The sequence below is a fragment of the Thermobia domestica genome, chromosome 6 (assembly GCF_964235325.1).
Source record: "Thermobia domestica chromosome 6, izTheDome1.hap1.1, whole genome shotgun sequence".
NCBI classification, from domain to species: domain Eukaryota; kingdom Metazoa; phylum Arthropoda; class Insecta; order Zygentoma; family Lepismatidae; genus Thermobia; species Thermobia domestica.
In genome coordinates, this window is record NC_137459.1 from 134104754 (window position 1) to 134130393 (window position 25640).

The 25640-nt window shown below is 35.5% G+C and overlaps 1 protein-coding gene across 2 annotated transcripts in view; it reads right to left on the reverse strand.

The window, feature by feature from the left end:
- The window catches only part of LOC145688227 (IQ motif and ubiquitin-like domain-containing protein), a 212069-nt gene that overhangs the window by 153709 nt on the left and 32720 nt on the right, over positions 1-25640 (reverse strand). Inside the window, exon 1 of one of the 2 annotated variants that reach the window (XM_081762138.1) lies at positions 9398-9515. The exons of the other annotated variant lie outside the window; for it this stretch is intronic. The gene's annotated coding sequence lies outside the window, so the exon portion shown is untranslated. Of the gene's footprint in view, positions 1-9397; positions 9516-25640 lie in introns of those variants that run through there. 2 annotated transcript variants of the gene reach the window in all.

A 25640-nucleotide genomic window follows, 5' to 3' on the forward strand; every position in this document is an offset into this window, starting at 1 on the left:
GACTTATCTTTCCTAAGGATGTCTATAAAAATTGTAAACAGTCTGTAGAAGTTGACTTGTAAGACAGAGTAAGAGTAAGACAGAGTAAGACTTGTAGATCATATTTTTTTTAAAAAGCACCACTGTATGTCACATCAGCTGTGCTGCAAACAAGTATAATTGAGCACTTTCTCACTAGTATAAATGTTCTCATTGCAATGCAAAAGAGGGAAAATATCATATGAAACAACAATTATAGATTATACTTTATTAAAAGAGAAATTGAAAAAATGTAACTCAAATCAGGTATACAGAGTAATTGTGTTAATAGTGCCACTTGTAATTTCATCCAAATGATGAAAAATTGTATAAGTAATTCACGTATTAACAACAAAAATAGAAAAGTAAGTAGTAAATAACTCAAAATAAAACAATGGATAACAAAAGGATTAGTCAACTCTATAAGAGAAAGAGATAGATTAAGTCGTTAAGTAATAAAAACAAAAATGATTTAGAATTTAAGGAATATTACAGAAGGTATAGAATAAACTTACACAATTAATAAAAGAAGTTAAAAATGGCTACTATAGAAAAGAAATTATATTATATAATAACAATGATAGTAAATTATGGAAGGTAATAACAAATATTATAGATAAAAATGACAAAAAATATGTAGAAATAAGTGAAATAAACACTAAAAATGGTTAAGTAACGTTAGAACGTGATTCAATGTTAATAGTTGAAAGTTTTAACTCGCATTTTTCCAGTGTTGGCAAAAAAAATAGTTAACAAAGAGATTGATGATAAAATAAATTTTAATTTGAATTCCCAAACTAAAGTAGTAACCTCTATACTTTTCATTCCAATCACTGAACAGGAAATTGAATGCTTCATAAATGAGTTATCATCAAAAACAGCATCTCGTATAGACGGATTATCAGCAAGTGTATTGAAACATACAAAATCAAATATATAAAAACCTTTGCAGTATATCTTTAACCTAAGTTTAGAAACAGGTGTAATATATAACCTACACTAACTCTATGGCCTATGGAACCCGGAGGTTCAATGCCGCGTTCACAAAAGCTCTCCACTGACTTCTATCCTTAGCTAACTGCATCCAGTTTCTATTTTGTATTCCAATCTCTCCGAGATCCATCTTAATATTGTCCTCCCACCTCCGCCTAGGTCTCCCTAATGGTCATTTTCCGATTGGTCTTCCAGTTAAGACTTTGAAAGCGTTTCTACTTTCTTCCATTCTAGCTACATGACCCGCCTACCTAAGCCTCCTAGACTTGACGACCCTAACAATGTTGGGTAAACCATATAAAGTATATAGTTCCTCGTTATGAAGTTTCCGCCATTCCTCATTCCCGTTCCTCTTGGATCCGAATATACGTCTCAGGATCTTGTTCTCAAATACTTTCAGTCTATGTTCTTCCCTCAGAGTAAGTGACCATGTTTCGCAACCATACAGAACAACAGGCATGATTATCGTTTTGTATATTTTAAGCTTCAGATTCCTCGATAGAATTCGCGACGACAAGAGATTTTGAACCGAGCAGTAACACGAATTCCCTGCTTTTAGTCGACATTTAATTTCTCCGTGAATATGATTTTCCTCTGTTAATATTGATCCTAGATATTTGAAACGATCCACTTTATCAAAAGTATTTTTTTTAATATTTTAACGCATCCATGATTTGCTGTATTACGGTCCCGACGCACTTCCATGTATTTAGTTTTCTCTGCATTTACTTCTAAACCCATGTCCCTGCAAGCGTTTAATAAGATCTCTGCATTTCTTTCTATTGTTCTCCTATCATCCCCTATTAAATTTTCACCATCAGCATATGCCATAACCTGGTGAATACCGTTCAACTGTAGGCCATGATTGCTATCTTTGATTTTCCTTATAGCGCATTCCAGAACGAAGTCAAATAATAATGGCGACAACGCATCTCCTTGTTTCAGGCCATTTTCGAAGTGAAAGCTCGTGGACAAAAATTTTCCTACCCGGACATTACTTTGGGATTCATTTAAACATATCTTAATTAATCTAATTAGCTTTCTCGGTATTCCAAGTTCTGTAAGAACGTTGTATAATGTTTCTCTCCTAACCGAGTCGTGCGCCTTTCTAAAATCAATAAATAGTTGATGTACCGGGGTATTGTATTCCCACTTTTTTTCGAGTATTTGGCGAATGGTAAATATTTGGTCGATAGTTGATGGATTTCGTCTAAATCCGCACTGATAATCTCCAATAATTTCATCTGCGTATGGGGTTAGTCTTGCTAATAGAATATTTAGAAGGATTTTATAGGATGTTGATAGAAGAGAAATGCCTCGATAATTATTACAGTCAGTTTTGTCGCCTTTCTTGTGAATTGGAACAATGATTGATTCTTTCCACTCTTGTGGCAATTCTTCCTTGTTCCAGATAAGGAGAATGAGTTTGTGTATCTTGTTCTACAATTTTTCGCCTCCAGCTAAAATTAACTCAGCCGGAATTTCATCTACACCCGGAGATTTGTATTTCTTTAATTTTTTCATAGCAGTTTCTACTTCTATTCGGTTGGGTTCTGGAATATACGGCTCTGCGGTGTGTATCTCTTTTTCTCCACGCACACTAGTTTTTGGTTGCGTGTTAAGCAAATCGTCAAGGAAATCTTTCCATCTATTTAAGATGCTATCCGTGTCAGCGAGAACTGTACCGTCAGATTTCTTTAATATATATGCACGAGGTTGATAGTCTTTCTTAAATTCGTTGATTCTCTTATACATGTCCCGAATATTTTTATTTACTATTATCTTCAAGTTCCTTAATGTTAGCTTTCAGAAAATCACGTTTCTTTGTTTTAAAAGTTTTGGAAGTTTCCCGCGTGATATCTGCGAAATTTTGTGTAGTTATTTCATTCGGATTTTGTAGCCAGCGTAATTTTGCCTGTTTTCTCTTCTCTACTAGTTTTGTGCATTCCTGGTCGAACCATGGTTTGTTCCTACGTATTTCCGCGTGTCCCAATTTTTCTTTTGCTGAAATTTTAATGCTAACTCTAATTTCAATCCAGGTATCCTCAACACTAGTGCACTCCGAATCTGCTAAAGCAGAGAATCTATTGGAAACTTCAATCTGGTATTTCTCTCTTACCTGGCTCTCTTCTAATTTCTTTAAATTGAATCTCTCCGTCTTTGGACAATGAATATTACCTTTATTCAACGATAACCTCTCTCGTATTATCGCTGCTACCAGGTAGTGGTCAGTGTCACAATCAGCCCCTCTAAACGACCGGACATCAATTACGCTAGATTGCCTTCTATCTACTAAAACGTGATCAATTTGATTATGTGTTTTCCCGTCTGGTGATGTCCAAGTGTATTTATGAACGTCGCGATGTGGGAATTTTATACTCTTCACGATTAGGTTTTTGGATGTTGCAAAGTTCACGAGTCTAACACCGTTGTCATTACTTTCCTTATGCAGACTTTCGTTCCCTATAATAGGTTTGAAAATATCCTCTCGTCCTACCTTCGCATTGAAATCCCCTAATAGAATTTTCATATGGTACAGCGGGAGTTGGTCAAATATCCGGTCCACTTCTTCGTAAAAACTGTCTTTTCTATCGTCGCCCTTATCTTAAGTTGGGGCTGTACATTTAAAACAATAATATCACTCCACCGTCCCTTAAGAGTAATAAAAGAAAGTCTGTCAGTAACAAATTCAACCCGTTTAATTGCTGGTAATATACGTTTATGAACGAAAAACCCTGTTCCTAACTGGTGATAATTATTCCCTTCCCCGTAAAAGAACGTAAAATTTCCGGTATTAACAGATCCATTTCCTTCCCACCTAACTTCCTGAACTCCTACTAAGTCCGTTCTGTATTTCTCTAACTCACTCGTTACGGATTTTAACGCGCCTGCCCTATAAAGACTCCTAACATTCCATGTTCCAAATCTCATGTCCATTTTCTTTTGCTGAGGTCGTGCCAAGTTATCAGTCCTTGTCCGAGGCTTTCGTGAATATTTCTCAACAAGTGCTTTTTTTTACAGGATGAGGTTGTTAGCTCTACCCAAACCCCCAAGCTGGAGGACCACTCCTAGTCGGCTGTTCGCGACTGCTTATTCAGTATATTCGCAGCTAACCTCTATATCTAGAGGCCTTCTCCTCAATTCGAAACCTGAGGACGCGCCATGACGTGGTGACAGGAACCCACGTTAATATATATATATATATATATATATATATATATATATATATATATATATATATAAAGGATCAAAAGGATCAAAGGCTGATCCTAATAACTATAGACATATATCAATCCTCAGTAACGCTGCTAAAATGTTAGAAAAATGTATAAAGAGAAGATTAGTTAATTTTCTTGAAAAAAAAACTAAATTCTTTTCTTCATATTAATATGGATTTCAAAAATGTAAATGTACATCAGATGCGGAGTACAATTTAACAGAGATTGTTTCTAAAAATGTTGATAAAGCTAAAAAACTAATTGCAGTTTTCCTAGACCTCGCTAATGTATTCGACACAATATCGCACAAAATTCTCTCAAATAAACTAGAAAGATGTGGAATAAGAGGTATATTGCTATCTTGGTTTAGCAGTTATTTGAAAGAAAACAGGCCGTACAAATAGGTAATTTTCAAAGCAATTATTCATATTTAAAACAAGGAGTCCCACAAGGAACTGTATTAGGTCCAGTATTATTTTTAATTTATATAAATGATTTTTGAAATTTAAAAATGGACGGTCATATACAGGGGATAAACAAAAAATCTAAGAACACTTCATACAGGGCACGTAAGTTTGGCCCTCCACTGTACAACACGTGTTGCGGTTGCCGATCGTTTTTTGTTTTTAATGTGTCATGTGGACCTTCCTCTTCCGGCAGCGGTAACCAGTTCACCTGTGAGTGTCATGGTGTGAAAATGGTGCGGTAAAATGGGCGACCTGACAGACTTACAAACAGGCATGATCGTTGATGCCCGTCTGGTTGAAGCTTGAGTGGCAACAGTGGTGAACATTGAAGGTGTATCGAAAGGCATCGTCTTCAATGTCAAGAGGGCATACACAATTCATGGGCAAACGGCGTCTGCAAAGCACAACAGTGGTCGAAAGACAATCCTGTCAGATAGGGACCGGGCATTAGAACGGATTGTAGCAGCTATAAAGAAAATCACTGCAATGAAAGTTAGGTATGAACTAAATTCCGGCCTACAAAACCCGGTTTCATCGAAAACAGTGCGACAGGAACTTCATAAAATGACAATTAATGGCAGGGCCTCTATCGCTAAATCCCTGGTCACAGCAGCAAATGCGAAGAGGCGTATCCAGTGGTGCAAGGACCACAAGGCGTGAACTCATGAGTAGTGAAAACACGTAATGTGGTCCGATAAATCGACCTTCACCTTGTTTCCAACAACCGCTCGTGTTTACGTATGGAGAACACCATCGCAGGCCTATGACATAGACTGTTTGCTCCCAACTGTAAAGCATGGGGCTGGTTCTGTTACAGTATGCGCAGTGATTTCGTGGTTTTCTGCAGATCCCATCATAGCCCTGCATGGAGTGATGAATGCTAAGGCGTATGAGGCCATTTTGGGGGACCAGGTTCTACTCACGGCCCAAATATTGTTCCCTGATGGTGATGGCATCTACCAAGATTATTTGGCACTCTGTCACGCTGCAAAAACGGTGAAATCATGGTTTGAGGAAATGACCAGGAGCTATCACACCTCTCTGGGTCCCACAATCACCAGATCTGAACATCACTGAACCTTTGTTATCTGAGTTAGAAAGGCGTTTTTGTCTCATTACCCTCCACCAGCATCCCTTAAGGAACTGGAGCATGTTTTGGAGGAACAATGGTACAAAATTCCACACATCACGATTCAGGAGCTGTATACGTCCATTCCACGTCGGATCCAAGTTGTTTTGGATGCAAAGGGAGGCCCCACACCATTCTAGGTATGATTTTCTCACTTTTGCATACGTTTCAGATTTTTTGTCAAACCCCTGTACAATCATCTGTTGATGACACCTCTCTTATATTTACTGATAAAACATGGACAGATGTATTCAAGAAAGCTGAAGCGGAAATTAAGAAAGTGAAGCAATGGCTTGATAATCATCAGTTAGTATTACCTAGGTAAATGATGAAAAAACAGGTATATGACTGCTTTTCGCCAACTAGCAGGACGGCCGGGAAACATGTCACTAAAATTGCATTATTGTCAAAATACTGAAAAATATAACTGTAGTCCTCTTATTAGCGAAACTAAAGTAAAACACTTAGGTATGTTTATTGATAAACATCTAAAATGGTCTTCTCACATTACACATATTCCACAATATTAAGAAAATTATTATATAAATTTGTTGAATTACGAAACATTGTAAGCATAAAAATATTACGTACTGTATATTATACTCTTGTAAATAGTATATTTACGTATGGTATATTAATTTGGGGTGATACTTACCCTACTCATTTAAAACCTTTGATTGCTCAGCAAAATAATATTGTAAGAATATGTTTAAACAAGAATTTTAGGAATGATCCAAAAAATGGATCAAAAGATTGCGATCTTGGCCAAGAATTTTACGAATGATCAAAAAATGCATCAAGGGATTTCAATCTTGGCCAAGAATTACGGGCCGCAAAAGTTTGAAACGGCTCCTAAATCGACTTTTCGTATTTTCTACGCAATACTTACAACATATTAAGTTAACTGAAAGTTTGTGTTTGGCTACACTATATGTAATTCTCCACCTATAAGGCATACAAGAAAATGTTTGGTTCAATGAAATATATCGACATTTTTGGATCAGGAGCCACAAAATTTTTGAATGGCCCCTAAATCAAGTTTTCATATTTTTTTACGAAATAAGCACATCATATTGAGTAAATTGTTAGTTTTGGTTTGGCTTCATTACATGTAGTTCTTCACATATAAGGCGTACAAGAAAATGTTTAATTGAATGAAATATATTATTTTTTTTGTATCAGGCGCCACAAAATTTTTGGACGGCCCCTAAATCTAATTTCATATTTTTTTACGGAATAAGCACATCATACTGAGTAAATTGTTAGTTTTGGTTTCGCTACATTATATGAATCTAAGTTCAGTGGAGGGGGATAAACATTTAAAAATGATCAAAAATGACTAATATTAGTGTCGAATCCATAGTTTTATGAGTAGCTGAGATTAAGTGACGATTCTTATGCCGTGTGCCGCAGCACGGAGGAGGGGAAGGGGGACCTATGTATACTAATAATAATCGAAAATGACCAATATTAGTGTCTAATCCATAATTTTCGGGATCATGCAGATGAACAGTGACATTTCCGATCCGGTTTAAATCCAAAATCAGCGCCGCCACTTGGGAGAGGGGAGAAAGAGATATATAAAAATGATCGAAAATGGCCACTATCAGTGTCGAATTTATATTTTTCTAGGCCGCTTAGATGAACAGTGATACTTTTGATCCCGTTCAAATTCAAATTCAACCCAGAAACTTGGGGGATGGGGAGGAAAAGATATTTAAAAGTGATCGAAAATGACCTATATTAGTGCTGAATCCATATTTTTTGGGGTCGCTGAGATGAACGGTGACACTTTCGATGCCATGGCCCGCAACATGGTGGAGGGGAAAATATATCGATATCTATCTATCTATCTATCTATCTATATCTATATCTATCTATCTAACTATCTATCTATCTATCTATCTATATATATATATATATATATATATATATATATATATATATATATATATATAGGGGAAAAGAGGGTAATGACACGCGTTTTTTTTTAATTGCTCGGAACAGCAATGAGAGAGCACCATGGAATCTAATGAATAGTGCTGTACATACCTACGTATGTTTACTATGAAATAACTCGGAACTATTGCGTAATTACTCTCCGTTATAAGATAGCAGACGGAAATTTGAAACCTTACACTGCGTGCAGTTACCCTGCAGTTGAGGGTAATAGCACGCAACAGTTGAGTTCTCCGATAAATTATTTTTTAAAGTTCCATATGATGATATTCCCTAAATGTATTTGCTTTCTTCGCTCTTTTTATTGCAGAAGAGCCTTAGGACGCATTGCTGTTAGAATTTCTGAGCTTTGGTGCTTTCCCTTCTGCTTCACTGACGATGGTTTTTGCCTAGGAATTGGAGAAATTGCTGGTACTATTGTGGAGAATTTTTCGGAATTGGTGACTTCTCTTGATGGTCTAGCGACTGACAGTTCAGAAAAGTCACTAAATTTTTGTTTTGTCGAGTCCATTGCATCATGAGAAAGGTCTGCTTCCATATTCTCCTCAGTCTGACTACAACACTGATCACTTGCAGCAAAATCAGCATCCATAAAACTTCTGGGTTCATTGGGAACGTACCACACTTTTCAGAGCCTGATGAAGCATTTTTAATCACACGCACTCTTGTTTTCACGCATGGTATTACCCCAAATCATGCCATCTTGATTTTTTAGTTCTTAATTGGCATGCGTAAATATTATAAGAAAATACTAACTCTATATTTATTCTAAATTGATTATTCATACATATTGACTACAAAAATACCGTACCCCAGAAGTAAGTTTGAACTTAACCACTAAAGAAAACTGGTGAAATTTTTGAAGAAAGACAAAGATTTTCAATATATGGTCATACTCCCCAGTACGTTCTGCGCAGCGCTCTCCCACTCAAGTGAGGTTCGTTGGGCACGTTGTTGGTAGGGTTGAGCACCATTCAGGCCTTCTCCTCCTTCTGCTTCTTTGTAAACAGGGATGCGTGCAATTATACACAGCGTGCCATTACCCCGTTTTCCCATATATATATATATATATATATATATATATATATATATATCTGGGGGGGATATATAAATGATCGAAAATTACCAATATTAACGTCGAATCCATGGTTTTCGGGGTCGCCGAGATGATCAATGATCTTTTCGATGTTGTTTAATTCGATGCCATTAAAAACGAAAACAGCATATTTCACGGGTACTACACACATGAGATACGGAGTTGTGTGTTTAAATTTTCATTTCAACGCAGCGAAGCGGATAATATATGCTAGTAAAGAATAAAACGTCTACTCGTATTATTCTACTAAGATTGGGAGTAGTAATATTTACTAGTACCTCTGGTTTTATATTATTATAGTAAATAATATATTATTTAGTAGTACTTTCACTTATAATTGAGTTAAATCTCAGAAATAAGCTGAATGTTTAAGTATGCAAATCTTTTATCTTTAGGGATTTCCAAAAAAAAATCATGTGATATGCAAATAGACAGTTTAAATATTCGAAGGTCATACTTCACTATTGCAGACGCTGTTGATGTTTGACCAGGCAGTAGCCTCTCATTTTGTACTTACAGTTTTTAAACTGATGATTACTTTTCAGTCTTCTCCATTGTCAATCCGAAGCTCTGGGACTCGATACTTGGATTGAGTAGAAGATCTTTTGATTGAATACCTGGTATTTTTATGTGAGTTATTGTCTTTAGATATCTAAACTATTTTGCCTTTCTAATTAGCTGAATGGCAGTTATACTGTATATTAAAGATTACCAAATTTTAGGAAAGTAAAAATGACATTTTAAAAAAAATGTTGCAATATCCTAATGACTAAGAAAATAAGAAGTGTTTTGGAGCCTAATGTACCACAAAATATTTGCTATCAATTTATCTTCATTTTAATTGAAATGGTAATTTGTATTATCTACTGAAAGAAATATTGCTTTATCATTACATATACTATTTTGACTATTCACAAGCGCCTTTCTGTCGACATAGAAAATATTAATGACATATTTTCTGCTTCCAACAATTTAAGAAAGATTACAAGTTTTGACCTTGTTATTTTTCAAATAACGCTATGCATACGATGCTTTCTATCAAATTTAAAATTTACAAAAACCTGAGTTCAACTTCATCAACAAAGTTGACATTTTGATTTTCATGAATAAAATTAATGACTTTTCTCGCATACATAATTCCTGACTTCATTACACAGATTGCAATAACAGCTACCTCATTTTTCTAAAACTATAAAATTATGAACACCTGGAACCATACTGCAATGTGTTGTGCTGTAGTTTTAATTGTCTGGATCCTTAAGCAGGCATAGAGTAATAAGCACTTCAAACACTAAAATATACATAATGTTTTCTCATAAAGTTCCCGTTTCGAGTGCATGCCAGTTTCAGGAAGATTTTGTGATCATTTTAGTGGCCGGGTAGCTAGTAATGTGATTTGAAATGTACAACCATGTGCCACATTAGAAAAACTTTCACTTTCGAAGGGAGCCACTATGAAGTAGTTCATATATTTGATGATGATGACTAGAGCCCGGATTTCCGTGCACAAACAAACCCCAAGATATGCATGAAAATATACACGAAAAATATTTTTAAAAAAATATGCTCTAAAATATGCATTTAAAAATTTAACATATGCACTGAAATATCACTAAGAAAATAAAATTTCAATTTCTTAGAAAAATATCTTACCTTAGTGACCTCTGTTGCAATCGTCAGTGAATTTAAAATTGTTAGCAACAAACTCAACGTTTTTTAAAAACAAATTTTATTCTACATCTGCGTATACGAAGTGATTCAGTTCACTTTAAATATAACCCACTTTCTTGTGATATACTCTAAAATATGCTAGTATGCAGCAATAAAATTCGGAAACAGGCAGCGCCCTGAAAAGTTTACGAAATATGCGTGCACATCGAAATTCACTCAAAATATGCACTTATATGCGCTACCATATGCGTCTTAAACGACTCCTTACAAGTCTGTTAGAAAGAAAAAATACTTTCCATACGGTTCTACATGTTAAAATAAACATGCATTTTGCGTATAGATCCGGGCTGCATTGATGACTTTACCTAGGTAACAAAATGTATTTGATTTTTGCTTTCGAATAAATTTCAAACATTATTTATCAAACCATTTCATGAATGTGTCTTGATAAAATATAGTATGCTTAAAACAAAAGAAAAATTAAGGTTTAGTGCTAACCTAAAGCGTTAATTTGTATGATTTTGCTAGTACGTTAGTTATTTTCTTCAATGGTGGATTTAAAGGGGGACGAAGACCCCCTACTCGAACATCTGACCTTCCAGTGGCCCTTTCTCAGAAGTGGCCATGTTGCTACTAAAATATTTTTAAAAAACTTAGTACAAATATATAACAAGTCTTTGGGTAACTGGGGCTCCGCCCCCAGACCTCCAAGTCTGCTCGGCCTACGGCGTCGCATTTCTTATCTATCGGTCTTTGCATCAACAGTAAAATTCGTGAACTTGCTCTTAATATTTCCTGAATCTGCCCATCCGGGGGCTTTGCCCCCACACAGTCTTTGCTCGGCCTACGGCTTCCCACCTCTTGAATCCACAATTCTAATGTTTCTAATGTTTCTAATGAAAACGTACAAGCATACCAAATTTCAAAATTTTATTCCAATTCTAAGTACCTAAAACATGAGATTATAGGTCCAAAAAAGGCCCATTTAAATAACATGAGGAAATTCTTTATCCCTTCTTTAAACCTCTTAAAAATTAAAAATATTCACTTTTGGCAATTTTCCTGTCGGTTAGTTCCGGAAAGCTACAATCATGCCAAATTTAATCATTGTAGCACTGCAGGAAGTGCTCAATAATTTGTGTCAGCTCATGTAGTTTTATATATAGTTAGGATTAGGATTTGTGGTATCCAACATTTAAGTCTTTTTGATGTAATGGATAGGTTAAGCACGCCGTATTTTTACCATTATTTGTCCTTCATTTTTTTCCTCTGGGTTCCAAAGTTGTCAGATGCATATGGAACTGATAATGGTTATGTTTGCATTGACTTACAAATATCATAATGAAAGAGAGGTGGCGCGGTGGTTCAGTGGTGGAGCGTTCACCCTTGTTGTGTGGGATCCCTGGTTCGATTCCAGCTTACGATAAGTGGATTTTGTGGTGGACAAACACCGTGTTCGTGGTTTTCTTGGTTATGCTCGGTTTCTTTCATCTTTCTTCATTGCTCCATTTCATTCATTTCTCATCATCACCGTCTCCTTTAGCCTACACGGTATAACCATGGGACGTAAAACTGAAAGATTTCACTTCATTTCATGAAAGAGAGAATTGCAATTTTTGTTCAAGTCCCTGAAAGAGGAAAGGGGAAAGGGACGGGAAGTAAGGGACGGGAAAACTAATTACATGAAAATAAAGTGAAACGTACACTATGCTTCTTTATCTAGCAGACGTATTGTTTGCAACCAAAAATGCGAGTTCTAGATTCTTGCGTTTAGATTGAGAGCAGAAATGACGAAGTCATTTAACTCATCCATAGCAACTTTGGATAATTCCTAAGGAACCAACCTTTAATTTGGCTACTAGAAACAAACGTCAACTATAGGGCCAGTCCTTGCTAAGTTATCGAGAAAAAGGGAAAATTGCCGCTCAACCTTTTCAAAAAAGTCTAATTTGTTCAGAAATGTCGACTTGATATAAGAGTACTTCAAAACCACAATTAATTATTATTTTTTTACAACATCGCATGGCGACGCAGCGGCAGCCGCCATTTGGCGTTTTCTCGATTTCAAGCGTTTACGTTGTTTTCAATATCTCAGCATGTATTTATCCTACCAAATTGAAAATTGCTGGACGTCTCCAACTTGTGCAGAGCTAAAACTTTGATCTCTTCACATTTTTGTCTAAAACCACTTGAAAGGGGTGAAATCAGGGCCTGCAGTAGCAACATTTGTAAACATTGAAGACATGTTTGGGAGGATGAAACAACTGACGTAGAGGTCTGAATTTATATATGCATATAGTCGTGGGTCATAAGTTTATACACAAAAATTTGCAGACCTGCAACTGCTCCCAAAGACCTGAAAAAATCTTAAATTTGGGGAATTATGCCAATTTGACATGTTTCATTGTCCAATATCTCCAATGGGCCTGGAAAAAAAATCTGGAATTTTGAGAATAGTTACTTCTTTAGTATAGCATAACACACAACAAAACGCGTTTTGTGTTTTGAGCAGAAGGAGGTCAAAGTATTAAAGAATGATGTCATACTCTAGGAGGTGTTTTGTTCACAAATTCAACTAAAAATTCGTTGTTGTAAAGTAAAATAAAGTAGGATGAATGGTTAGTCCAGTCAAGGTTCTCAAGCTCGTTTCTTTCTTCTAGTTGTGACTCACTGTCTTATCATTAATGATGTAAGGTGGAAAATTTTCCGCTATATTTTTCCGGAAAATTTTCCGCTCCAAATAAATATCAGTGATCAAGTAACAATTCCTCAGTAACCATAAAACTGATTGAATTCATGTATAGAAATGATAAATTGTGATTCAGAAAATTTCCAGTACTATGTAGGAACAAGTGAAACAATTTTTCATGAACCGAAAAATGGAAAAACTGAAAAAAATATTAATCGGAAAATTTTCATTTGGAAACTAAAAGTTTTATGATTCACTTTTTGTGAATCGGAAAGTTTTATTGCTCTGTAGAAACAAGTAAAAGGAATTTCCATGGATCGGAAAATTTTCATTACGATGTAGAAACAAGTGGAAAAACTTTAAATAAGCCCAACAATTTTGAATATTATGCATAGTGATGTTAGGTGCAAAATTTTCCACTATTTTTAACTGCATATTGAGCTATGAAATTGAATTTCTGTAGAGGAAATTTAGACAGCAACAAATTATTTTCCAATTAGCTTTTGTGAATCGGAAAATTTTCTAATATTTCGAGTTCGTAAGTAAAAAATGATATAGTCTCTCTCTTTCTCTCTCTCTCTCCCTCTCTCTCTTTGTGTGTGTGTAAAGTGGAGAAAACATAGATCGAGTTCGTAGACTATAAATATTCCATCCCATTGTTTAAAATGTAACAAGAAAGTGAAAAGAAACCTCTGTGAATTTATTAATTATTTCGAAAACAGAAAATTCCACCATTTCTTCACAAATGAACCTGCCTATGTAATGAAATAACTACATTATAGTTCCTTATGAAGATAATTTTTGTAACAGAAAATAAGAAAAAAATGCTTTGATTTTATTATGTTTAAAATCGTAACTTCAATATTTTAGTTTTGTATAATCAATATCTTAAAGCAGATATTTTGTATTGCAAAACTAACATTATTATGTATAAACATATATTAGAAATAACAACTACTTGATAGAACAAGTGCATATATAATAAAAAAATATATTTATTTTGTAAATTAAAATGAAATTACTTTTCCTGTTTTTGGAACGTAGCACTAATAGCGCAACTTTTTACGTTTTTTAAAATTATTTTATTGGAAAAACAACTACACAGATAAGTCAGATTGCTTATTAGTTAAGTTTTACTTTTTCTTCTAAATGAATACATGAATAAATAAATGCTCATTTCCAGAAAATGTTCAGTATTTGTTTCCATGAGTTACTTAAACTGGAATTTTGGGTAGTCAAAAATTTACAATAGGTACTTTATATCATCTCTACTTATTTATATATGTTGCAAGTATGTAAATCCAGAAAAGTAGTAAAGCTATGAGAAAACTTCGTCTTACACCTACTAAACTCACGAAATATGATTTTATGAGATCAAAGGTGAATTCTTAAGGAAGAACACAATGGAGTTTTTGAAACATTTTTGCAGAAATAAAGAAGCGTTAGATTTTCACTTCATGAAACTTTTTTTCAGACAATATTAATTACCAAAAAATTTTATGGCTAAACAACGATGTAAGAATAAGTGGAGTACGTTTTTATGACTCGGAAAATTTACATCACTGCTTATCATACTCATAGCAGCACTGGTGAAAATGCCGCTATCACCAGAAAGCGAGAAAAGTCAAAATGCACACTTGACAGAAAGTCCATAAGTACTCTCGCTCTTGCTGCTTGCTATATCAATGATATTCAATCATGTTTATTCTTGTTTTAACTGTCAACTTATGCAGAGGACTTTTGTCCTTTCGTTTGAAATACATTCCCCAGTTATTGTTTACAGCGAGTGAGTGTTCACTGACTGGGGAATGTCGATCAAACGAAAGGGTAAAAGTCCCCTACATAAGTTGACAGTTAAAACAAGGATAAACATGATTGAATATCATTGATATAGCAAGCAGCAAGAACAATGAGTAGTTACAAACTTTTTGTCAAGTATGCATTTTGACTTTTCTCGCCTTCTGGTGATAGCGGCATTCTTCACCAGTGCTGCTGTGATTGTGATAAGACAGTGGCATAATTCTCCAACTTTACGATTTTTTTCAGGTCTTTGGGAGTAGCTACTGTTCTGGAAATTTGTGAGTATAAACTTATGACTCCGTACTAGATACACACACAAATTCAGACCTCTACGTCTGTTGCTTCCTCTTCCCAAACCTGTCTTCAATGTCCAAAAATGTTGCTACTGTAGGCCCTGATTTCACCCCTTTTAAGTGGTTTCAGGCAAAAATAGTAAGAGGACAAAGTTTTAGCTCTTCACAAGTTGGAGACGCCCAGCAATTTTCATTTCGGCAGGACTAACTCATGTGGAGATATTGAATAATCTATAAATGCCTCAAGTCGAGAAAACGCAAACTGGCGTCAGCCGCTGCGTAGCTACGAGATGTTTTAAAAATCCAATGGTCGCGATTTTGAAGAATCCTGATATAGAATAAATATTCATGAAAAAATTAGATCTTTTGGAGATGGCCAAGCCGCACATGCTTGATCACTTAAAATGGATTGACCCTATAGTGAGTTGGGAACATATTTTCGTTGTAAAACTATTTTGTGATTCGTTTTTTTATATATTATTTCCTTTCTCTTGAAAAATATTATCACTTAGTTTCAATGAAACAAAGGCAACGATCGTCTAAGATTATACAAAATAAAGATAAACAGCTCTTAATAAAGAACAAAAAGCTGTCTATGAATAATGGAACTCCGTCACCACCTTACTCAGAAATCCCGAAAAAAAAACCTTAATCAGAATGATGAGCGGGTTTCAACCCAGGATCTCCCTCATGTTACTATATATATATATATATATATATATATATATATATATATATATATATATATATATATATATATATATATATATATGTGTGTGTGTGTGTGTGTGTGTGTGTGGAATATGTTGAGTGTGTTTTAGAGTCGTTAATTTAGAGTTTTCTCAAATCCACGAATGACCTCAAAATTTTAGTGGTCCTTGCTTTAAAAATATCTAGCTTCGTTGCTGATTTTCTTTTTTTCCTGAAAGCAATCCTCGCTGCACAAAGTGTACCATACAGCGATTCTATCACGCGCAGAATATGCATAATACGCCTATTCTAGCTTTAATTTCTCATTCGTCTTGCTTAAGAACGCATCACTGTCTATTATGTACTCAAACATTTTCATGAAACATGAGGGTTATCACTATTCTCTCCTAACTTTTTTTCTAATTTTAGTAACATTATTTAAAGACAATAAAGAATATTAAAAATTTAGAATCAGCACTATAGTAACTATAAAATGCCATGAAATAAACTTACAACTATTTCAAGTCTTTTTTTACGTATAAGCCAGGTATCTGGGTGCATAGTTTATGACGCCATTACTGTCTGGCACCCTAATTTCTGCATTATGTTGATTGTCTGGGAAACAGTTTTTCTTTCATTTAACAATATTTTACATCTCATAGACCTAGTTCTCAAATTTGTTATATTGTTTGTTGTTATTGTGTAATTTTCAAAACTAACAAGTGGTGTGAAGCATAATGAATACCTTATAGACTTACAGGTATGACTGTACCATCATTAGCTCAAACCATTCTTCCACTTCAACAAAGTACCATGCCATGAACACCGTAACTTCTAAACCTTACTTCGTACTAGGGCCTGATTTAAAAAAATGCATATGCGCAAACACAAATCAATATTTTGAAAATGAGTGCATATTCTAACGATATTCACAGGGAACACGGAGGCTCAGTGACAGAATACTTACCTCTGGTGTGTGGTGTTCCTGATTCAATCCCCGGCTAAGTAAGTTTGTGATGGACAACATCGTGTCCGTGGGTTTTCTCAGGTACTCCCGTTTCATCCCACTTTCTCATTCCACCAATTCTTACATCGTCATTTACTTGCTTTAATCATCGTCTCCCTTAGCGTAATGGGCATAATCATGAGACGTTAAAGAAAACATTTGATTTTTTTCTTACGATATTCTCATATTTCTGCTTGAAGTTATGCATCATTTTAACATTTTTAACAATCTGAATCGGTAGTTTCGTGTGTCTTTTAAGAAATTGTTTTTCCTATTTTCTGAAATTATCTTTTCTAGCATTATAAAATGATACTGTCTATCAAGATATTAATTTCATTTTTGTTCAATTTCCCACAATTGCTGAAACAATTACGCATCAAGAAACTCAAAGTGCATCCCTCTACGAGTCACTTGAACTTGTTAAGAAAGCAAGTTCTGCCCCAGATGAAACTGGAAAAATAGCTAAAAAGACGTTGGATAAGATGTTTTGCTGAAATCCAGGATTAAGAAATCTCAAAACTATCAACCATTATATGTGTGGGATCCGCGAATCTTGCTCAGATGGAAACTCCGAACTCTCTATGTCCAATCACCTCATTTCTTGTTGAAAAGTCATTTCTCCCCTATAAACAGGCAAAAGACAGTTTGGCACTAAAAAATCTAAAAGAAATAGTAATAATAAAAGAAAAGATGGTTGAGAAGGGAATTTGTTTAGTTTAGTTTGATGTATTAAAAATTCGTTTTCCATCTCTGAAAGCGAGAATGTATAAACTGTTTGTTAATTCTTTCTAAAGCTTGTTTGAAGCAATATATTTATTCACTGATCTTACATACAAATCTAAAAACAAAACAGTTTAACCACATATTCTACGATGTTTAGCACTCATTCTTTTGAAACGTGTATTCCCTGGTTCGATTGTCGGGTGGCACAATGTTTATAGTATTGATTCATCATTGTTAGGGAGTTGGCGATCTATTTGAGTTAAAGTCTTCTTGAACTGAAACTATGAAAATAGAAGAAACAGCCATGCTGGCTAATGTGCTGATTACACATTACTTAGAGCTAAACGCCGTCTAATTCTAGTTGGGTTGCAATTCCAGGAAATTTAATTTAAGGCTTATCTTTTAAAAACGGAACTCCCTGTAGTTCTTAACTCACGAAGGCTGTGGCCAGCCAGACGGTTTCTAGTTAAGTGTTATCGTCAGATTATCAGTATCCATTGCAGTTAATTCTGACCTTCTAGACCTTATTTCACTGTTTCTTAATTCAGGTAGTCCCCAATCGTCACGTGAGGCTGGATAAATATTTTTTAAAAAATGTGAGCCCTTTGCAACTTAACTTTGAACTTCACTCGTTAATTCGGTTACGCAGGATTACTAGTTGTTATCAAAAAACAATTTTACAGATTAAAAAAAAAGTTATGGCTAATTTTCTAACAGAAACTATTACAATATAGTTTCACCAATTTGTAGCTGAAGCTAGTAAAATTAAAGTGCGTAAAATTAATTCCCAGTTAATTTGCTGGCAATGCTATTTCAGCATAAAGAATCATATAAAAGCAATATTTTTATAAAATGTACTATGCTACTTCTATTTACTTTTGATTTGTCTCATTACATTAGAGAGCGAACATATATTTTGCATATGCCCTTCACGGCGTTCCTTTAAAGAATATTGATGTCCAATATCCTACCGCCGTATTCCTTGACATAGAAAAAATGTCAGTTCACTTGGCAACAGCAAGGATCGAACCAGAGTCCCGACGCACTAGAGGTGAACTGAGGCATTGTGACATTGTGGCTCTTATAATGCTAAAGGGAATTCACTTTAATAAATTAAAAAAGACTCAACTAATCTTTAGTGGATTAGTGATTTGATAACACAAAACCCTCAGCTCAAAACCATAACCACACTTATGTGAAAGCTAGTATTCTATTTATTAGTATAAATTACTACAGTTTTTGATTTTCCTGTTATAAGTCTGAAAATGTCGAATACATACAGGAGAATGTTGCCTGACTTTCACTGTATCATTCAATGTTATAAATTCTAAATCCCAATATCTTGGTAACAGGTCAATGGCTGTCGATCAATATCTTATCTTGAAATTTATGAAGTCATTCCTAAGATTTAAGATTATTTGGATTTTATGTGTGTGTGTGTTTTTAATATTTTTATTTCCTTAAAAAAAATTCAAATAATGTCCTCTAAAAGACAAAGGTAAAAGAAAGAGCTGAAACTAAGCAGCATTAATTTTTCATACAATGTTTTATTCGTGTTAAATACACTTTTAACACAATCCGTAATAAATAACAAACGAAAGACAAATATAATCCAACTATCGATGATTTTAAGAGCTGGTTTCACAAAAATGTCTACACTATATGCAAATAGTATCTAATAAGCACACATGTAAATATACGGCAATATCTACAATCACTTCAGAATAAACGTATTTTGGTTATTTTTTTCTCAGCATTACTTAGAAGAATACGAAGAACATAAATATAACAGTTTCTGCATCCCTTTTCTTCATTGAGGGTATGTTCATTGTTTGGCATGATCACAAATCTATTACCCCTGAAATATATACAAGCTATTGTGAACCTTTCTATGTTGGATTATATAGCTTGTAAGAAAAGGGCAATTACGTGGGGATCCCAGAAAATTCATTGTTTTTACATTGGAGCAATCTTAGAAGTAAAATCGTCTAATGTCTGAAAGAAATAAAAAATTCCGACAAATTTACGCGCTTCGTGATCCCTACAAAACGAAAAAGTAATTTTTGGATGTCCCCTGTTCGTTCGTATGCACAGGGGTTCTATTTTGCTTATTTTTTTTTCTGAAATACACTGCTGAAACACATTTAAGAACGCAAACCTGAGTGCAGAAATCCGTTATTTCGGACTTACAGAATGCCGGAAACATGAAAAAATGAACTTTAAAGGTCCATAGCTCCAATATTATGGGGCGTATCATAGTCGGGTCAAGACTTCACTTAGGAAATAGAATGTGCTTTATCCAAATATCATGTTTCAGAATCCTCCGATACTTCTGCAATAATTATTATAGAGGTCGCTGATGATTATTTCAAATTATATGCTCGTAGCCAAACTCCCTCTATAAACGTTGTTGCGTGAGTACCGCAGGATTCTGAAACATGTATTTTCGGATAGCGCACATATTACTTCTTAAGTGAAGCCTTGACCCCACTACAGTATGTCCCTTAGTATTAAAGAATTTTTTCATGTTTTCGGCAGCCTATAACTCCGAAATAACGGATTTTTGCATGCAGGTTGGTCTATACATTTCGTCTTATCTTGGTGTCAGGAATCACCTCCCAAACGATGTCGGTGTTGTTTTGAAATATCATATACAGGGTGTTTAATAAGTAATGGTCATAAATTAAACCGTAGATAGTACACGCCAAAACTAACAAAAAAGTCTTAGTAAACATGTGTCCGCAAACGCTTCGTAACGGAGATAGGGGCTGTCGAAAGTGTGGGAAAATGAGGTTTGGAGACGAATATCTCAAAAAGTATGAATCGGACAGAGGGCGGTCCAATGAATGACTATCAAAGTCAGACCTGCGCTATGCAGAAATGCATGGTTGCCAACTGTGCAATGCACGCGCAAGAGATTCCCCAAAGAAACGGAGGGATTCCCGGAAAATTGTCCAAGGAAAGGGGGGCTCGAGATGAACATCGAGGCCGAGTCTATCCACCAGTAATTCATAAGTCGTGGTACCAGGTCGAAAGCTCGAAAAGACACAAAATGGCGGACAATGTTTACGTGCCGTGTGTGGTTGCATTTCAGGAAATGCGGTTGCATAACCAGCAGGAAATGAGAGAAGCAATCGAATAAAAGTGGTAATGCATGTTGTGAACTACTTCAGAGCACATTCCTAAGACGAATGTACATGTACAGAGTAGTCCTTTACTGTACCAATACCAAGGTAAAACAAACGATGCGCGAAAATGAATGGAATGGCCGAAAGAAACACTGGTAGAACGCGTTAGAAGAACGCGTGCTACAGGCAGTGGACAAAAACCCAGGAACGAGCACAAGACGTGTGGGACTTGCCGAACACGTATCCAATGCGCCCGTATGGCACATTCTTCATGAACAGCACTTGTACACATACCATCTGCAACGTGTCCAACCTCTGACCCTTACAGACTTTCGGGCGAGAATGCAGTTTTGTCAGTGGCCTCGCAGACAAATTACTGGCAATCCTCATTTCACTGATGGAGTCCTATTTACTGATGAAGGACAATTCACCTGGGATGGCATTGCAAATTTTCACAATTCTCATGTATGGACCCCTGCGAATCCACATGCAATAGTGGAGGTAGGACATCAGCGTAGGTTTTCCTTAAATATGTGGGTAGGAGTCTTAGGTGATCACCTCTTAGGTTCATTCTTTCTTCCTACTGCATTAACTGGGATCTCATATTTGGGATTTCTCCAACACGATTTGCCGCTTCTACTCGAAAATATACCTCTCGATAGGCGTCAGCGACTGTGGATTATGCATGATGGAGCGCCAGCACATTTCCTTAACCGTGTCAGAGAACATTTACATGCCCAATTCGGACGAAAGTGGATAGGACGTTGGGGTCCTATTGCTTGGCCTCCGCGCTCCCCGGACTTAAATCCTTTAGATTTCTTTCTCTGTGGCATGTGAAATCGCACGTTTATTCTACCCCTGTTGCAACATTAGAAGACCTTCGAGAAAGGGTGAAACAATGTTGCGGACATATTCAACAGGATGCCATCATGTTATCACGAGTACGTGGATCTTTGCGAAGACGGGTACGAGCATGCATTCGCATGAATGGACGACACTTCCAACATTTACTTTAACGATAGAAGTGAGTTAATTTCTTATGCATCTCTTCTGTGGTTACACGTCTGGGTATTTACTGTTTACCTTATGATTAATACTGTACACATTACCAACATGACGATTTCTGTTTGTTGATATGGAGAAACACGACATGTCCATCATTTTTTGCTTCTTGTAATACACCATTTTGTATCTTTTCGAGCTTTCGACCTGGTACCACGACTTATGAATTACTCGTGGGTAGACTCGCCCTCGATGTTCATCTCGAGCCCCCCTTTCCTTGGACAATTTTCCGGGAATCCCTCCGTTTCTTTGGGAAATCCCTTGCGCGTGCATTGCAGAGTTATCAACCATGCATCTCTGCATAGCGCAGGTCTGACTTCGATAGTCATTCATTGGACCGCCCTCTGTCCAATTCATACTTTTTGAGATATTCGTCTTTAAACCTCATTTTCCCACACATTCGACAGCCCCTATCTCCGTTACGAAGCGTTTGCGGACACATGTTTACTAAGACTTTTTTGTTAGTTTTGGCGTGTACTATCTACGGTTTAATTTATGACCATTACTTATTAAACACCCTATATATATCTTGATGAAGTTATTTGTGTGTTGATCTCTGCTAAGTATTTATCCTATTCCGTTAGGCAACCAAAAATGCTTTTCAGTTGGTATGTACAGTATAACATGCTGGCGACCGTTGTAAATTACGTTTCAAATTGTGAAAGTGCAATAGATTTCAAGAACTGATTAACTGAAGATCTAACGTGAACCTACAGCTTAACGTGGGATTCGAACCACATGAGCTCCCGCGGGGAATCTAAATAATATAAAATAAAATTGTACTACATGTAAAAAAATCAAAACATACTTTCTTTTTAAAATTAAATCGTACTAAAATGTAAACACTAAAAAAATTGTACTATAAACTAACAAAGTTTTTTTTATAAGAAAATTAATACATATAAGAGCTTATACAACGGCTTTGTTCGTCCGTCGGTCTGTCGACAGGTATCAGAGCAAAAACGGTAAGGGATATTGAGATGCAGTTTCTTTTTATCTATTCAACGTTCTCAGGATAAGTACTATCACTTTCATTAACTCTCTATTCAAATCAGAAGTTGTTCTAATTAGTCATTTCTGGTTTCAATATTTGTCGCCATAGAATGAAAACGGTAAAATATACCAAGAAGCGGTTTTATTGTAATACTGATTTTCAAAGGGCAAAAACGGTAAATGCTATCAAAATTGGATTTTGTGCATCAATTTAGCGTTCCAATAATAGGTTTTGTCTACTCCACTAACCCTCTATTCAATCTGGAAGTGGTTAAAATTAGCCATTTCCGTTTTCAACATTTATCACCATAACAAAAACGGCAACAGACAGCAAGAGGTGGTTTTCTGCAGACAATTTACCGTCTCGAGACAACATATCATGACTATACACAACACTCTACCTAAACAGGAATTGGTTCAAATTTACTATTACTTCCGGTTCCAATACTGATTTCCGTAGAGCAACAACGGTAAATGTTATCAAGATTCGGTTTTCTGCATTGAGTTTGCGTCCCAAGCAGGGGTGCCCATCCCCCCAAAGCTGATGGCGCACTCCCCCCCCTAAACTAATAATCTCTTCCTTCCTCAAAACTCAAGTCCTCTAAAAACAATTGCCCAGTGTAGCAGTAGTTTTTATAGTGCTAGTAATTGTTATTTTTGTTGTTGTTTTTATTTCCTGTAGTAGTATTATAGAATGCTTGTAGTAGTAGTAGGGGCAGTTGTAATTATAAAAATGGCATTACTTTTATTAGTAGTCTTGGTAGTGTACAATACTAAATATGTTCTATAAGGATATTGAAGGGTATAAAAACTTCTACACACTGTGTATGGCACAGGTATTATTTTTTTTACAATTAGTAGTATTATTTTTTTCTTTACAAAATATTGATATAATTCCCTTGTACATGAAAAGTAAGACGCAAGTTACAAGTTATTGAGTTTGATACCAAAAGAAAATGCTATCCTCGAAATTAGCCTACAAAAAGAAGTGATATCCAACAAAAAACATTTCTGTAAAAGAGCCAAGTACGAGTGGCCTTAAAAAGAATTGAAATCACAAAAATAGGCGCCAAGTTCTGGTGGACAACAGTTATAAACACTCACTGGCTCACTTCAAATTTAGATTTGAAACTTGGCTGTTGTCTGTATGGTTACCACTAGCTCACAATTATGTCAAACTACTTTATAATTTTCAACAGACAACATAGGCAAGTTTCAAATCTAAATTTGAAAGTGATTCCTTGAGTGTTTGTAACTGTTGTTCACCAGAACTTGGCGCTCATTTTTGTGATTTCACTTCTTTTTAATTAAGTGGAAAATGTAATCGCACAAACAGAAAACTATATAAAATATTATCATTAATTCATTTATTATACATCATGTAGCAATTGAACAGCATTACTTATTAAGTGTCGTACATGGTATAAATAAGAAATAAATAAATGCTCCCAGCAGAAAATGGGTAAATTACCTACACAAAGCGATAAACCGACCAGCCCATCCTTTCATACAGCAACTTGCGCGGTACTTCATTCATAGAGTTTCTAAGCAGGGAGTAGGGGGATTCATTCTCGAGATTTAAAAAAAATCGTATCGTGTTCCAATGTTATTCTGACGACAGCAAAATTACTTATTCGACATTAGAGTAAAATTCTTCCCCAATTTTTTTATTCCCCCAATTTTTTTCTCGATGGCACAACTTGCGCCATTCATCCCTCCTGTGGGCGGCCCTTCTGTCTTAAAACGAACCAACCTTACCTTTCATACGGCTACTTGCGCGGTACTTCATTCATCGAGTATCGAAGCAGGGGGTACAGGGGTTCACCCCGGAAAATGTTTGAAAATTAGCTTCTCAAAATCGTGTTTTAATGCTATTCCGACAGTAAAATTGCTAGTTCGAAAGTAGAGTAAAATCCCCCCCCCAAAATTTTTCTCAATGGCGCAGCTTGCGCCATACATCCCCCCTGTGGGCGGCCCTGGTCCCAAGAATAGGTTTCGTCTGGTCCGTAAACCATCTATTCAAACCGGAAGTGTTAAAACTAGATATTTCTGGTTGCAATATTTACCACTATAGAACGGAAAAGTAACAGATAGCAAGGAACATTTTTTGCAAATGATTAAACGTCTCAAGCCAATATATCGTGACTATCCACAACGCTCTACCAAAACCGGAAGTAGTTCAAATTTACAATACTTCCGGTTTCAATACTGATTCCAGAAGAGTAAAAACAGTAAATGCTATTAAGATGCGTTTTTTTTGCAATCAATTCAGCGTCGCAAGAAAAGGTTTCATCTTCTCCGTTGAAGCTCTATTCAACCGGAAGTGGTTCCAAAAACGATGTTTTGTTTCGACCTTTATCGCCATAGAACAAAAACAGTAAGAAATAACGATTTTTGATATGGATTCAGGGCCGAGGAACAGATTCTATCTTTGATCTTACTACTCTATTGCAACCAGTACTTATAGATGCACTACGTCAAGTTTGAGTATTAAATTCGCATAATTTGCACACTGTGAAACGATATTCACTTGACTTTAAAAAAAGAAAACAGAATTATATTTTTTAGTACGATTTACTTTATTTTTAAGGAAAGAATGTGTTTTAATATTTATTTTATTTTATTTTATTTATTTCATGAAATTTGGTAGCCTTCATACCGGACGTTTCTGTTAACTTTCGGTAAGACTTGAAAGAATGATTAAC